General features: G+C 31.0%; 1 long non-coding RNA gene across 2 annotated transcripts; it reads right to left on the reverse strand.

Annotated features, from left to right (window-relative positions):
- Positions 1-723: 723 nt before the first annotated feature.
- LOC112727610 (uncharacterized) lies at positions 724-4,776 on the reverse strand. Of its 2 annotated transcripts, XR_003165917.3 has the most exons (3): positions 4,621-4,776; positions 4,353-4,450; positions 724-1,482 (listed from the first exon to the last, which is right to left on the reverse strand). It is a non-coding gene; the product is annotated as an uncharacterized lncRNA (long non-coding RNA). The 2 variants fall into 2 exon arrangements; XR_011868682.1 differs by lacking the exon at positions 724-1,482 and having other exon boundaries at positions 3,789-4,450; positions 4,621-4,760.
- Positions 4,777-12,671: the final 7,895 nt, after the last annotated feature.

Here is a 12,671-nt window from a genome sequence, read left to right on the forward strand (position 1 = left end):
AATTTCTTCATCATAAGGATACATTATGGGTACATATTATGTTAAGCAAATACCTCAGAGAGCAAATTATTTTGAAGTTAAGGTTGTAATGGCAACTTCTCCTACTTGAAAATCAGTTCTTAAAGTAGTCAAAACCTTTAAGAGATGATTTTGTTTGGAACGGGGATCTTCTACTGCTAGGCAAAAAATATTATTATTAGAAAAAACGTTGTTTTAAATAAATAAATATAAAATATTGTTATCGATTTATGAAGTCAGTTTTAATATATTAGGGAAAGGTTTTAATTAATGTTTTCAAAAGGAGCAGGTTTTATTCAAAATTTGATTTAGGCCTGAATTATAAGATATGCTATGTGCCGGAGCAGTTATCAACATGAGGCGTCAAAGTACAATGCAAAACGGTCGTCAAAGAAATTAGAGCAGAACAATAGTTAATTCAAGTTTAGAAAAAAATTGACAAAGATATTATAGAAATAACTGTCAATTAGACATTAGATTAGTCTATAAACAGAGTTTTAAGCAAATATTGTAGGGAGTTCAGTTCTTTTGGAAAACATTTAGAAACTTAAAATGCTCTCAGTCCCTTGACATCACAGAGTAAAAATTAGAAATCTTAAATAATTCCTCTGAACTCAAACACTTGTAATTTGCTTCTTTCTAGTTTTTATTAATAAAATTTTTCTACTTTTACATGTTCTTCTCTTTTATGCTTATCTTTCCTTCTTCATTCGTTCTTTAATTTTCTATTTCTTTTAATTTTTGCAATTTACTTTTCTTTCGACATCTTATATTTCTTTGTTTATTTGCTAATTTCATACCTTTTAATTTCTATTGATGTTATAATTGCAACATTAAGATACCCATATTTTCTTTTAAACATTAACAAAATTTGAGTAAAACAAATTGGCACGCCTGATAGGACATTGTCAATAGATTGTAGTTTGTCAAAAGAAAAAAATTAGGAGTTTTGAATTTGCACGTGGTTACGTAGTAGTAAGATCGTGTTTTTAAAGATTAAGAAATCAGTGTCAGTTGGCATGTCAAATACATATGCAACATCTTCTACTTCCAGTGACGAGACTAGAGGAAATGAGTCTAGAAATTCTCATGTGATTTCAAACGCAGAGCCTACCTTGCCGTTAGTGAGGCATGATGGTGTTGGCCATGCCTATCCAAAATTAAATGCAACTCACATAAATACCGTGGGGTGGCCGCCTTATGGCTTGCCACCGAGGTATGTCCCCCATGGTGACCCAAAGATTACTTGTGCCTCTCTACTCAACTTTTTAAAATCCTCTTTACCAGAATTTGTATGTCATGTCAATGTACCTATTTCTGGGGTGGCAAATTCACATATATAACAACAAAATCTGCTACATGCTATTAATATAGGAAATAATAGCGCATCTAATTCTACTATACCTACTGCTACTAGAGTAGAAAACTCCAAACATGTATTTTCTGACATCTCAAGAGCAATACCTGTTAAACATGTTACCTCATCAAATGGTGACCGTTTTAAATCCTCTTTTAGAAAACACAAACACTAGAATTGAATAGTTAAATAGGCAAGTTAATAAGATTGTTACTGTAGTAAATTTTTAAAAGAAAATGACAACCATGGTTTAGAATTTGATAATGTCAACCAAAATGGTAGAGCAATTTCTAATTATAAGGTTCATATGCCTAAACATTGTCAAATGCTGATGATATGTTGGAAAGATTTAGGCAAAACAATTTAGGGGACATTATAATCTAGCTAGGAACGTTGAGCAAGTTTTAAACCATTTGAGATTTAATATTAGTTGTTTGAATATGCCATATTTCGTGTCACCATTTTCTAAATGTGTCCAACAAGCAGAGCTTTCAAGAGGTTAAAAAATTTTGAAATCCCTTACAAAATTTTATGGAGAAGAAAATGAGTCTACAGTATAGCATATTGCTCGATATATTGTTGAAATTGGGGAAACAATTTCTAATGAATATCTCAAGATGAGATATTTTTTTCTTCTTTAACAAAAAATGCATTCACTTGGTTCTCCAACTTGAGACTAAATTTCATTCATTCTTAGGCATAGTTAGAAAGAAATTTTCATGATCAATTCTTCCGAGGTGAATTGAAAGTTAGCCTTACAGATCTATTCTCTATCAGACTTGTAGAGGAAGAATTCATTGACACTTATTTGGCATGGTTTAGAAACATGAGAAATAAGTGTTCTACTTCGATTTCAGAAATCGAAGTTGCCATAATAGCTACTAATGGACTAGAATTTGGAGTTAGAAAAAAATTTGTTAATCAACATACTTTAGATCTTGCCCAGCTAACTGAGAGAGTAAGACAAATAGAAAAAATTAAGAAAGAAAAAGAGAATTTCAAAAAAAATTCTAAAAAAATTGCATATGTTGATTGTTTTTTCGATAGTAGTAATTCAGATGAGAAAGAGGTTTATATTGTTGAATTATGTGGGGTCCTCCTTATGTGTGCAAATCTTTAAAGTCTGTTAAAGAAAAAAAAAGTTTCTTCATATTTCAAAGCTGAAAATAAGATTTATTCTTTTGATATTTCTAAGGCAGACAAAATATTTGAGGTTTAGGATAAACAACTTATTTTATCATAAGGAAAAAAGATGCTTCAACTGATGAAATAAAAATAAAAAATTTTGTAAATTTTATCAAGTGTTTTTGCCCACCACTAATAATTACATCCATTTCAGGAATTTAATATAATTGAGGATGAAAGATTGAAGTTTGAGGATAAAACTACTATGAAGGTGGACACTGAACATTCGTTATTGATTCAAATTATGTTGAACCATTCAACTTGTTAGTCAACATGGCAGAAATTGACACCATAGTGGCTAGTGCTGAAGGTGAAAATAAAGACCTGAGAATTTTTAGCGAGACAAAAAGCCAATTTATCCTCGTCTTGGTGATGATCTGTTAAATTTTTTGCTCAGAATTAAAGAATTTGACAGCACCATTGCTATGTGTCCAAAGTGCAGTGCTGTTTTTGACAAGGAAGCTACAAAAGAATTTGAAAAGTACAGAGTTGAAGAGAAGGAAAAGGCTAAGTTGAAAAAGAAAATTACTGAAGAAGAGAATGAAACTAATGAGCTAAAGCAAAAGATTGCTGAAGAAAAATAAAAGGTAGACTGTTAGGTTTCTTTGAACAAGTGTATCAATAATTCTGGGATACAATTCGTTAACCAAAAGATGAAGATTGTGGTAATGATTGACAAAAAATTTGATGATTTTTTTTCAAAAGACAAGAGTACTTACTGCCAAAATTTCAAGCAACAAATGGGTTCAGGATGTGAAGAATGTGCATAATCAACCTAATGCTTTTTCAAGAAGGAAAAAAAATAAATAAATGGGTGAGGACTAGATCTTTTAAGCCTAGATATTATGAGTTCTAGTTATGGAATTTGAATCCTGCACAAGATGAAGGTATTGTATATGTTACAAAAAATGTACGTGTTCCTTCAAAGTCAATTTATTTTTATTATAATCCTAACATGTAGAAGATTACATTTTTCTGTCTAATCTAACTAAATTATTCTTTTGCCATTGCGTAGCTGGTGCCTTCAAAATTACATTGAAGCATAATTCTACCACTTCTGTTTTACGGCTTAAACGTAAAACTCTGTGTGGTAGGGTATTACAATAGTCTTTATGTTGGTTCTGCCATCGGAAGAATTATTAGTTTTATTTTTTTCTCTTATTTTTGCTAATGTAAGAGTATATGATGAGGAGTACATGATGAGAGTATAGAATAACAAGTGTGAATGTACAAACAGAACTTTAGTATTTTTTATCAATACAAGTGCGTATAAGTTTTGGTTACTAGGGACATAATTTATGAGTATTATAAAGATTCTTATCATCTTTTTTTCAATCAACTAATATGTTGTTCAATAGTTCAAAGCTTAAAAGGATATGGACAATAATTTGAATGAGCATTCAATCAAAGAGACAAGATCCAATGTAAAAATTTTGTTCCAATATCTTCATTTGTAATAATTGAAATATGATGCCAAATGTTCTTATTTATCAGTATATATAAAAAAACAAAAACATTTTCATATTGCATAATATCATTAACAAATCTATGTGAATTGGATAGTAATGACAAAAATTTACATAAAAAATTTTTCATACTAATGACAAAGAAAAGAAAAAATACCCAAATGTTGTGAACTTGTGATATTGTGTAAGCAGTAAATTGGGTTCATGAAAGAAAAATGAAAAGACCTTAAGCCAGCTAAATTTAAATCAATCCCAATTCCTCAAAACTAATAACAACTAAAGAGAACAATAGAGAAGAAGGTCTTAATCAAGGGTTTCAAACAAACCTTGAGATGGTTATCAGATCGATTGAGCTGATACCAAGTTGAAGAAATTCCCGAAGACAATAAGAATAGTAGTTCAGAAATCAAATCCTGGTTTGAACCTAGAAATTGAAACCATTAGTCTCCTAAAATACTTTATGGTTTGCAAAATAATATTCTGATACTCTAACTTAAAAAGATATTTTTCGTACTACCCTGGTATGGGTAGTGTTCTTCTAGAATTAAAAAAAAGAAGAAAAGAACGAAGATGGAGCTAAGGATTGAAGATTACCTGAAGTTCTTAGAGAGCTAGTAGTAAGGTCTTTGAGTGCAAGAAAGTTACCATTGTAAATGGCTGTTAGAAGGACGCTAGGTTGAAGAAGAAGAAATTTTTCAGTGTCAATTTTTTCAATTAGTAAAGTGTCATTTTCTTTTTCTTACAGGTTTTTGTCTTTCCAATATACCCTTTAGAGAAAAGGATAAATAGGTCATTAATTTTTTGATCCACAGACATTTAAGTTGTCGAGAATTTAAAAATACATTTAAGTCTTGACTTTTTCAAAACTTGGACATATTGATCCCTTATGTTCACTTGGGTCTGTCAGACTCAACAGAAAAATCAAACATGATCCCGTTGTACTGATCTGGTTATACGGATGCACACATGAAAGAATTTTTAAAATTTGACAAATTAAACTCACTGATCCATATGTCCAGATTTTAAGAGGTCAGTGACTTAAATGTATTTTTAAATCCTCAGGGATTTAAATATTCACAGACCAAAAAATTAGGGATTGATTTATCCTTTTCTCTACCTTTTATACTGTAATCCATGTTGGGGTTCTGGTTCTTTTTGTTTAGTCAATAAAAAATAAATAAATAAATAAATAAAAATAATAAAATAATAAAAAAGTAGTGATAGTAATGTATATGTAGTGTTTTTAGTATTATAAATAACAATATTTTTTCACTTTCAATTATGATATATCTTCAATTGAAAAATTTTAGGAACATTATGTTATGCAAAAAATAATATTATTTAAAAAAAGTTGTTTTAAGTAAATAAATATAAGATATTATTATTAATTTATGAAGTCCGTTTTAATATATTAGGAGAAGGTTTTAATTGATATTATCAAAAGGAGCCGTTTTTATTCAAAATTTGAATTAGACCTAAATTATAAGTAGGGCTGCACATAAATCGGATAATATCCGCATATCCACGGTAATTATCCGCATCCGATCCGAATTTTGCGGATATTATCCGATCCGCAAAGACATCGGATCGGATCCGATCCGCAAAGACATTGGATCGGATCCGATCCGATCCGCACTATGGTAAGATCGGATTGCGGATTCGGCAGTGATATCCGCGGATCTGATTCGCAAATCCGCATATCCGCACATCACATATAAATAGCATAGTTTAAAAAGTAAACCCTAATGTGATATGAATTTTAGTGTGTTATTTTAGGAATTTTATGATATTTTATTTTTAATTTTTTATGTTGTACTTCAATTTAGAATAATTAAACCTAAATCTTGTATTATTATTTTATTTTTGTTATTCAAGAGAACTGTTATTGATAATATTTTAGGAATAAATAGGCTTAAAAAGATAAAAAATAAATTTTGTGGACATTTTTTTGTAAAAACAGCCAAATAGAATCTTAAAATAGTTTTTTTTGAATTATGCGGATATACCTGATATCCGATCCGATCCGGCCTAAAAAATGCGGATATCGTATCCGATCAGATCTGATCCGTGTGCAGCCTTAATTATAAGACATGCTATGTGCAGGAGAAGCTATCAACATGGAGCGTGAAAATAGAGTGCAGAATGGTTGTCAAGAAAATTAGAGCGGGAACAGTTAATTCAAGTTTAGGAAAAAATTGGCAAAGATATTATAAAAATAACTCTCAATTAGGCATTAGGTTAGCCTATAAATAGAGTTTTAAGAAAACACTTAAAAACTTAAAACTCTCTCAGTCCTTGGACATCACAGAGTAAAAATTAGGAATCTTAAGTAATTTTTCTGAACTCAAACACTTATAATTTGCTTCTTTCTATTTTTTATTAATAAAATTTCTCTACTTTTACTTGTTCTTCTCTTTTACATTTATCTTTCCTTCTTCATCATTTCTTTAATTTTTTATTTCTTTTAATTTTTACAATTTACTTTGCCTTCGTCACCTTATATTTTTTTTGTTTATGTGCTAATTTTATTCTTTTTAATTTCTATTGACGTTATAATTGCGACATTGAGATATCTACATTTTTTTAAATATTAACAAAATTTGAGTAAAACACCTAAAATTCATTTTTGTTTTTTAATTGGATATCTTTTAATTGTATGAAAAAAAAAGCTTGATGTTATTCATATATCTAACACTCACTTGTGAGTAGGAGATCTGTTTAATTATTTAGGCTATCATTTGAATAGATTGATGATAACAATGGATGCTGAATTGAAAAATGACATTATGAGGTATCATATCTTTAATTTGTTGCATCAGAAACTAGTATTGGTTGGTGGTAAAAATCTTCGTCGTCCAAAACTCATTCGGTTAGAACAGAATACTACTGGTTGTTAAGCCAAGATACTTCGTGACAGCTGAGAGTTTCGAAGAAAGTTCGCCTTCTAGTTTGGTTGAGCCTTCATCACCAGGCTTTGCAAACATCTACTTTTAGATTTCAACAAGGTCTCACTCCACTGATTCTAGTCGGAGATGTTAGCAGCAATAAGAAACAATTATTCACTGTCTTTAGTATTGTAATTGAACTAGAGTTATACAGAGTCAATTGGGGGTTAAGAATAATTCCTTCTTTCAACATTCTGACATTTCTCTGTTTCAATCCAGAATTTAGAATATACGTTGTTGGGTATATGAAGATGGTAAGATGATAAAATCTTATATTTGTGTAGTGGTTTCAAGGCATGCGATTAGATCGCTTTTTTTAGAGAGATATTTGTCCCCACACTTAGTTGCTATAGGGGATGACAATACTCTCCCAGGATACAATGAAACCTAAGAATTTCTTAATTAGCAATAGTAAGAAATTCTCAACTCTCTTGAACAAAAAAAATCTCTTAATAGTTGATTAAAATGTACACTTAGTATTTGTCTATTCGAAATAGTGGACAATGACTTATTTATACATATTGTACGTAGCAATTATGATTAGTTACGTATACAAATGGTTGTATCTTTTTTATTTCCAATAGATACAATGTTTTAAACATACACAATTGTTAAAGAGTTATGTCCTTTTAGCCAATAGACACAATGTTTTGAACATACACAATTCTTAAAAGGTTGTGTCCCTTCAACCAAATGGTATTAAACGGTTAGTAACCGTTTATTAATATTAATAATAATATCAATAATATTAATAATATTATTTAATCAAATTTGTAAATACCCTTCAATCTCCCACTATTTACAAAATTTAAATGTCATACAAGTATATGCTTAAAGAATGTGTCACTAAGATTAAACATTCTTTTAGTGTAAATTTTAAAGTTCTAACGAAGTAATAGGTATCTAATCAATTAAACCTATACTCCATATGCTAGTACCAAAAATTACACACATTACTTATACCCTCCAAGTTCAAGAGTTTATAATTTTAAGCACTTATATGACCTTGTGTTCATCCTAGTTTCATGAATATTTACGAGAATAAAACTTCTAAAATTCTCGATTAGAGCAGCACCACTCTTATATTCATATAGGTAGAATCTTTTGATAAATAATATTATCATTCCAATAAGAGTTTTAACTCACCCTCCTAATTTATTGTCAATAGCACTAAATCCTATACCATAGTGCTCCAATTGCTAAATAACTTGTTATTACTCATTAAACCTTGAAACTAGTGGTCTACTAGAATAAGGTTGGGTTCCCATCATTTAGCAATAATATGTTTTAATCCCATTTTAGTAGTAGTCTCTTTGATTTTATCCCTTGACAAACCTTTAGTCAAAGGGTCTGCTAAATTTCCTTGAGATCTTACATAAGTGATAGAAATTACACCATCATCTATTAGTTGCCTCACAAACTCATGTCTCAAACTTATATGTCTGGACTTTCCATTATAAACCTTATTATATGCTCGAGACATGGTTGATTTACTGTCACAGAATATTGAAATGGTTGTCGTTTGCTGTGGCCACAACTTTATATCATACAACAAATTTCTTAACCATTTCGCTTCTTTACCTGCGACTGATAAAACTACAAACTCAGCCTCCATAGTAGAATGTATAATATATGTTTGTTTCTTTGAGGCCCAACTTATTGCTTCACCACCTATGGTAAAAATCCATCCTGAAGTGGATTTGTTGTCACTAAGATTTGTAATCCAACTTGCGTCGGAATAACCTTCTAAAACTGTGGGATAATCACTATAATGTAATCCCAAGTTTATAGTTTTCTTGAGATAACTAAGAACTCTTGTTATAGCTTTTCAATGTTGATTGCTATACTTTCCTGTAAACCTTGATAATTTGCACACAGCAATGTTATATCAGGTCTAGTACAATGCATTGCATACATTAAATTTCTTATAGCACTAGTATATTCTAATTATGCTATAGGTTTTCCCATGTTTCCTTCTAATTTAAGATTAGAATCATAGGGTGTATTGGATTCTTTAATTGTGAGATGATCAAACTTTTCCAATACCTTTTTGATATAATGAGATTGACTTAAAATAAAGCCAACTTTATTCTTATGCACCTTTATACCTAATATTGTATTTACTTCATTCAAATCCTTCATATGGAATTTTGAAGTTAGATACTTCTTTGTTACATGAATTCCTTCTAAATTTGTTCCGATGATTAACATATCATCAACATATAAACAAATGATTACTCTATAATATTTAGTAAATTTTGAGTAAAAACATTTATCCGCACTATTATGTGAGAAGCCATTTAATAACACCATTGAATCAAACTTCACATGCCATTGTTTAGGCGCTTGTTTTAGCCCATACAAAGACTTAATTAATTTGCAAACTTTCTTTTCATTTCCTGGTAGCACATAGCCTTCCGGTTGCTCCATATAAATTTCTTCATTAAGATCTCCATTTAGAAAAGCCGTTTTAACATCCATTTGATGTATATGAGGCTTATGTATGGATGCTAATGCTATAAGAGTCCTAATAGAAGTCATTCTTGCCACATGTGCATAGGTATCAAAATAGTCTAGACCTTCGTGTTGTCTAAATCCCTTGGGCACTAACCTTGCTTTAAAGGTTTGTAATGAACCATCAGTGTTATACTTTCTTCTAAATACCCACTTACATCCTTTAGGCTTTGATCCTGGAGGCAAATCAACCAAGACCCAAGTATTGTTAGATAATATTGAGTCCATGATAAACCCCCTTTTTAGAGTTTATCTTGTGTTGGATTTAGAGCATTTTGATAACCTTTCCTCACATTTATTCAATGAAATAGCATGATTTTGTGATTGTCTCCTTACTTGTACTTAGATGTGAAAACATGCTTTTTAGACCTTTAATTTGATGATTTCTAATTTTCTTTTGATTCCACTAGATGTCTTGATGTGTTTGTCAGTGATTTCAGGTTGAAAAGGGCTAGGAAAGGATCAAATGAGTGGAAGAAAAGCATACAAAGTGGAGAAATCATGAAAAGTCAAAGATTTGGAAAAGCCCATGGGCGCGCGCGCACTCTGCGCCTACGCGCGGATTACGAAATGCTCCAGGGACGCGTACGCGCCGAAGGCCGCACATAATTTTTAAAGAAGAACTCATGCCTGGCAATTTTAGGGGGTTTCTGGCCCCATTTGGAGCTGAGTTTTTGGCGAAAAAAGGCTAAATAGACCAAAGAATGAAGGGGAAAGCATCATCACATCATTCACACACTTTAGATCTAGTTTTAGTTAGTTTTAGAGGGAGAAGCTCTCCCTTCTCTCTAGAATTAGGATTAGGATTAAGTTTAGTTCTTAGATTTAGGTTTTAATTCATGCTTTCATCTACTTCTACCTTTCAATTCTTTGTTGTTAGATTCATCATTCTTCTATTGTTTGTTATAATTTCTTCTACTTTGTTTCTATGCTTGTTGTAGATCTACTTTTGTTCATTCTATTTTCTTTCAATTCAATTTGAGGTAATTCATGATAATTGTGTTTCTTTTGATTGTTGTTATTAATTCCTTGTAATAATTGTCGTTAGATTCTATTCTTGTTGCTAATTTACTATGTTTTTCATTTTGTGCCTTCCAAGTATTTGATGAAATGCTTGGTTGGGTTTTAATGTAGATTTTGTTCCTCTTGGCCTAGGTGGAGTAATTAATGACGCTTGAGTTATCTAATTCCTTTGATGATTGATAATTAGAAGTTTCTAATTGATTTGGATACCACTAAAGCTAGTCTTTCCCTTGGGAGTTGGCTAGGACTTGTGGAATCAAGTTGATTCATCCACTTGACTTTTCTCCATGGTTAGAGGTTAACTACGTGGTAGCAATGGACAATTGTAGTCACAATTGAGGAGGATAACTAGGATAGGACTTCTAATTCTCATTCCTTGCCAAGAGCTTTTCTAATTGTTAGTTTATTTTCGTTGTCATTTACTTTTCTTGTTTCTTATCCAAAATCCCAAAATACATAACTCATAACCAATAACAAGGACACTACCCTGCAATTCCTTTGAGAGACGACCCGAGGTTCCAATACTTCGGTTTATAAATTTAGGGGTTTGTACTTGTGACAAACAATCTTTTGTATGAAAGGATTAATTGTTGGTTTAGAAACTATACTTACAACGAGAATTCATTTGTGAATTCTAAATCGTCAAAAATCCGTTCATCAGTCCATTTCATCATTTATTACTTCTTTCCAAAAAGCAGAATCCCTTGAAGCCATAACCTCCTTGAATATTTGAGGATCACCCTCTATGTTCATAACAATAGGAATCTTGTTTGTTACAGAATTCTTAGTTCCTTCTACCAAAAAGGTGATAGCCTGAGAAGAAATAAAATCTGGACCCAAGTCCTTTTCTTTTCTTACTCTCAAGCTCTTCCTTGGTTCAATCAACTCTTTGTCGCTTAGACGTTTATTGTTTTGATAATTTATTTCTTGTGAAATATTAGTATCATTTTGGGGATACTCTGAATTAGAAGTTGAATCATTGATAAATTTATTTTCAATAAATTCTACATCTCTTGATTCAACAACTACATTAGACACTAAGTCTAATATTCTATATGCTTTAGAATTTTGAGCATATCCTATAAAAGTGCCTTTTATGACTCTTGGCCCCAATTTGGTTCTCTTTTGATCAGGAACTCGATAAAAGGCTAAACACCCCCACACTTTAAAATAATTTAAATTAGGTTTTCTTCCTTTCCAAATTTCATAAGGAGAAACCTTTCTATGTCTTGATGGTATCCTATTATGGATATGACATGATATCAATAATGCTTCACCTTGTAGTGATTCAGGGATCACCACTTGTAGATCACGAAGTCTACTTACAAGGATTTGTAATTCATGAATTTGATCCATGACAGGCATAGTATCATTCATAATAAATTCAAAATATTTCATCATAATAAACTTATCTGTTCCTTGTCATTTAATATTGTACTTTTCTTTGAAAGATTTCTAAATCTCCAATGGTGATTGAATTAACATATGATCTCGACATGTAATAGTATCTGCATCACATTTCTTCTTCAATTGAACAATCTTTTCTTCCTCTTTCAGTGTGGAATTTCTAGCAGCATTGACAATTGGTGTAGTCTGAGTTAATCACATATACAAGATTGAGAACTGAAAGAAGAAACATCATTTTGTCCTTCCAACTATTGAAGTTCATCCCATAAAAGCGATCTAACTTGACAAACTCTTGATTCATGACCTTGAACATAGTGTTTTGATCTTGTGCCATCTTCAAGTAATATCTCTCTAAAATTGTTGGGTATATGAAGATGGTAAGATGACAAAATCTTATATTTGTGTAGTGGTTTCAAGGAATGATTAGATCGCTTTCTTTAGAGAGATATTTGTCCACACACTTAGTTGCTATAGGGTTGATGACAATACTCTCCCAAGATACAATGAAACCTAAGAATTTCTTAATTAGCAATAGTAAGAAATTCTCAACTCTCTTGAACAAAGAAAATCTCTTAGTAGTTGATTAAAATGTACACTTAGTATTTGTTTATTCGAAATAGTGGACAAGGACTTATTTATACATATTGCACGTAGCAATTATTATTAGTTACGTATACAAATAGTTGTATCTTTTCTATTGCCAATAGATATAATATTTTGAATATACACAATTCTTAAAGAGTTGTGTCCCTTTAG

The sequence above is a fragment of the Arachis hypogaea genome, chromosome 12, assembly GCF_003086295.3.
Source record: "Arachis hypogaea cultivar Tifrunner chromosome 12, arahy.Tifrunner.gnm2.J5K5, whole genome shotgun sequence".
NCBI lineage: Eukaryota > Viridiplantae > Streptophyta > Magnoliopsida > Fabales > Fabaceae > Arachis > Arachis hypogaea.